The sequence below is a fragment of the Cupressus sempervirens genome, chromosome 10 (assembly GCF_028749045.1).
Source record: "Cupressus sempervirens isolate cs-2001-9-10 chromosome 10, ASM2874904v1, whole genome shotgun sequence".
NCBI classification, from domain to species: domain Eukaryota; kingdom Viridiplantae; phylum Streptophyta; class Pinopsida; order Cupressales; family Cupressaceae; genus Cupressus; species Cupressus sempervirens.
In genome coordinates, this window is record NC_143127.1 from 594,786,108 (window position 1) to 594,791,000 (window position 4,893).

The 4,893-nt window shown below is 31.1% G+C and overlaps 1 pseudogene; it reads left to right on the top strand.

Annotated features, from left to right (window-relative positions):
- Positions 1–595: 595 nt before the first annotated feature.
- Positions 596–1,378, top strand: LOC149535264 (uncharacterized; annotated as a pseudogene).
- The last annotated feature ends 3,515 nt before the right edge of the window (positions 1,379–4,893 follow it).

A 4,893-nucleotide genomic window follows, 5' to 3' on the forward strand; every position in this document is an offset into this window, starting at 1 on the left:
AAAATTAATAAATTTATATAGAATGTTCTGACAAGTAGAGAATGTACTGATTTTTTTACAACATAGGCTACCCAAATACCTTTCTATGAAATGAAATAATCAAAGGTTACACTTGCAATGGACTATTTGAGGAAGCAATTGCATTATATAATTAGATGCAAGGAGTAATTTTTTAGAGTAATCATTTGACTTTTCCCTACATTCTCAAGGCATGTGTAGGGTTATTGGCTTTGGATGTGAGTAAGGATATTCTTGATCATGTTATTAGGTGAAGACTATAACCAAATGAAAATATTGGCAATGTTGTAATATGCATGTATGCACAATTCCATAAAATGGAGATTTCGTACCAAGTGTTTGACAACATGGCTCTGAGAAATTTTATCTCTTGATCAAGGTATGTGCCAAATAGATACGCTAGTAAGGATTTGAAATTATTTCATCAACTAAAATTAGTTGGAATGCTTGTAATCAAGTCATGCTATTGTGTGTTATATCGACTTGTACTGAATTAGGTGACCTATATGAACAAAAGGCTTTACATGGTTATGTTAAGTCATTTTATTTCCATAGCCAAAAAAATTTATTCCTCAATATGAAAATAGTAGCAAGATCCTTTAAAATATTTATAATAGGATGGAGTTTGGATGAGGGAAACAATAAAAAATAGAGAGAAAACAAAAACGATAAGAAAAACGAATAAGAACATATGGGCTATACCCTCAACCCCATTTTCAGCTATCTTGCACACATGGGTTCCAAACCCTAGTCATGGTAGGTTTTGTACTAGTAACAGGTGGTATGGATAACAAAATAAAATTATTTGACATGGATCACTACCCTGAAGTGGGCTTTCTCTTACTGTACATCACAACAATAACTAACCTCTATTTTTATGGAGATGACTGTTATGGTAACAATTGTAGTAGTAGTCCTTATCCCCAAAATTTGTTAAGTGTATCCATGGATGATATAGTTCATAGTTGGGATTGAGATTTGTGGGTTCACTTGAAAAACATGAAGGGGCACAAGAAGTGTGTCAATAATCTAGACATACAACCTTATAGAAGACTCTCTCTATCTATTGTCAAGGATTTCCATTTGAGCATGTCTAATCTAATCAAGGAGACATGCACTTTTACTTTAAATTTGCAAAAGGAATTCATTGTTATTGAAATGGTAAAAGGAGTTCACTTTTATTGAGTTCAATTAAAAGGTTGGAGATAGTTATTTTGTAGCTATCAATGATGTGGTATATGTTCGCAATGCCAAAGATGCAAGGTTGCTTCATTCTCTACAAAGTGGAAATAGAGTAAATTTCCTTTCCCCATTTGTGGTATGTTCATTTTCTCTTAGTTTGACTTATTCATTCATTTGAAGCTAAAACTGCAGATAAATAATAGTTGTACACAATTCTTTCACCTATAGTTCCTCATCAATTGGACACAAAAATATATGACTTTGCCTTTAGTTAAGTAATGCATATAAGTTTTAAAGGCATTTCTTTCTTTCTATTCAACTATGATACTAATGTCAAAAATATGTTTTGATAGTACACTAGTGCTCAAATTTAGGAATTATATTAAACTTTTTTGCGGGGCCATTTACAATTTTAAATTTGATTGACAAGGATGTCTTTAGTTTTATTTAGCAAAGTTTTGATATTCTTTGTAGAAACATGCAAATATTGGAATATTTTGTATGCAAGAAGTATGAAATCAAATTCTTAGTTTTTTAAAATCTTTTTATAAACACATGACCTAAATGCATTTCTTTATTAAGTATTTGCAGTCCATGCACAAATTCTATATGAATATCTTCCCCCTAGCCTCTTATAATTTATAGTTTTTTTTTTTTAAGGGAATTTTGTGGTTGTGAGAGTGATTCTTGTTTTGTGGGATAGAGAAAGATAATAATGTTGGAGGAGAATGAAAAGGTGGATATGGATACTATTGCACAACTTCTACACATATCTCTCTATCATTGTCTTAGATCATGAAAAGGAATGTTTTTTTAACACCCAATTTTTTAGTTTGTTAACACTATTCTTTTTCGCTAGTATCATATTAGCTACCTATAGGGTAATTTTCAAAGGGATTCTGATAAATTTAAGAAAATTCTATTGTACAAAAATTTAGGAGTTCAAAACCCTTACCTTACCCAAAGTTATTGAGTTTAGGAGATTTTATTTTTTGATCTACCACTATCAAGAAAGTCTTCAAGGAATATAGACACATTTTTTATCTGCTAGGGAAATGAATTAAAAAAAAAGATAATTCAGTTTTGTTAGAAAATTTTAAATAGAGTTACTATTTGGCTAGGTAATAACTTTGAGTAGCATATCAAATCTAAAAGTGCTAACTCTCTTACAATAATTAGACACTCAAATCCTCCTTACACATACTTTATATTCATATAGTGGAAAGTCCTAAAACATGAGATTTGCAGTCCCTATTGGTTCACTGTTGTTTCCTTTATCTCTTCTTAAAAAATGGATACAACATATTCCTTAGATATTATTTCTTTTTTGAGACATTCATTCTAGTATATGCCTTTGAATTCTTGCTCTCTATGTCTTTTGTAGTGTGAACCTTATGTACTAGTTTACAAGTTTGTCATAAAATATTATCTCCAAAATGACTCTATCATCGCCTCCTTGTCCTACACATTCATAAGTTTTAGGTTCCTAAAAAAAAGAAGATCGACACCACCACTAACCACATGATCGTTAGAAGGAGCAACAAAATCCCCAACACTACCAGCAAGAGCAATCACAAAAGATTAAGAAAGAGAAACAACATTAGTAAGAGCAGAAAAATGAATGTCAAAATAAGAAGTAAGAACCAAAATGACCTAAATATGAGAAAAAACAACCAGTCTTTCCATATCAAGAGCATCAACAATTTCAAGCACAAAATCAGGAAGAAAAAAATACATATCAAGATGAGTAGTAGAAACAACAACAATGAAATGAATGTAAGGAAGAAAAATCTAACTCATACCAATACCAACATGAACATGACTTATAGAAACAAAAGAAATAGAAGCTGGAGGAAAATTTGAACCTTCATTAACCAAAGAAAGATCAAAGCTTATACAATGATGAGTAAGGAGGACATCAACACCAACACCAAGATCAGTAAGGGCAACATCATAACCCATGGCAACAAAAATTGGCACCTCAACATCAACACCAGAATCATGATCATCAAAATCCACCACACACATATCAATTTTTTCAATAGTGACCACATCATGATCGATACACCTAACAATATTTTTATCAACATCATCAACACCCACATCTATATCAGCAACAACCACACCATAATCACCCCACCTCATAACAACATCATTCACACTAGAAACATCAATTTCCATATTAGAAACAACATACTAAGAGGGGATTAGTATGCATTTATCCTGAAGGAAAAATAGTCATTAATCCCAACGTGCATTATCTCACCTCTCCTCCTACCCAAGTGGGTGGTACAGTTAGTTCTTCATTAGGTAACATTTAACTATCTCAAACCAAAAATATGTGTAGGGGTTTGTTATTCAGGAGTCTCTCATCAACAATATGTCAGACAATATATTAAAACTATAATGAAGTAGTTAAAAGCTTCGTTGTCAAGTAAATTAAAGGTATTTTAATTTCACATCTTCTACATTGTTGAACTTCATATGTTTGCAAGATAAGTATTCCCCATGTACACTATAATTCTTTGTGAACCTAAGATCATTATCATTTTGTTGGTAAAAAATAACATTATACAAGATGTCCTTTTTAAGGGATTTTTCTTCATAACTTTATTCAATAGGAAGTGAAGTTGCAGGTAATGTCATATGGAAGAATATTTAGTAGTAAGGGATTCTAAAAATAATTAATAAGGCTTTGATGCATGAAAATGTTTGTTGTAGGGGTATTTTGGACTCTCCTCTTTCATGCTTCACAACACAAGGAAATTTCTCTCATGTTTTTCCTCAATGTCCATATGACTTACCCTTTTGTACTCTTTTTCTAAGTTTTCAAACAATGCATATCACATCCCAATCTTTGGAGCATATTTTAATAGTAATGGAACTTTTCACCTTCCCCCTTTCTTGTTTCTGAATGTTGTTTGTAATTTTGAGCATGCATATGAGTTGGAATGAATCAATCTTCAAGGAAATAGACATGTATTAGTACAAAGGTAGGTAGAGTAATAATATGGATCTGAATTCAATCATGAATAAAAAAAGAAAGAATTTCCAAAAAATTACCCCACTAGATAGATGACTTCTATAAATTTTGGAATCCTTGACCACAAACCTTCTTAAAAATCATTGTTATACCAATAAGCTATGATAAATGGGGATAGAATGAGATTTATTTCTCAGCTACTTGCTAGAGATCCATACCATTCCTTGTGAATGCTATAAATCTCTAGCATCTATATTTATTATTTGGTTGTTTAATTACCAAACCTTATAATGATTTTTTTTACATGGAATTATTAATAAATATTAATTGAAATTATTTTTTATTTTCTTGGTATTTAATCTCTTAGGAAGGTTTAATGTACCCATTTATGGTGAGCCTCTATGGATGATCAATTTAGTTCATTATAGAGACCCTTATGAGTTGACATAATATTTTGGAGGTCTTATTGGTGGACTTGCTATTTTTAGTAAGACAAAAATGTAGTTGGTGAAAAATGTAGTTGGGATGATGTAAAAATTGATATAGTACATAATGATGTGCATCCTAAAGAAAGTCATGAAGTTGAGGTAATATAATAGTTGTGGAAAAATATTTAAGCTTTCCTAGTTTTTACTTGAACTATATTAACTTTGCATGATGATTAAACAATATGTAGAGAAATCGGGGAAGGAAAGTGAGATGAAAGAAGA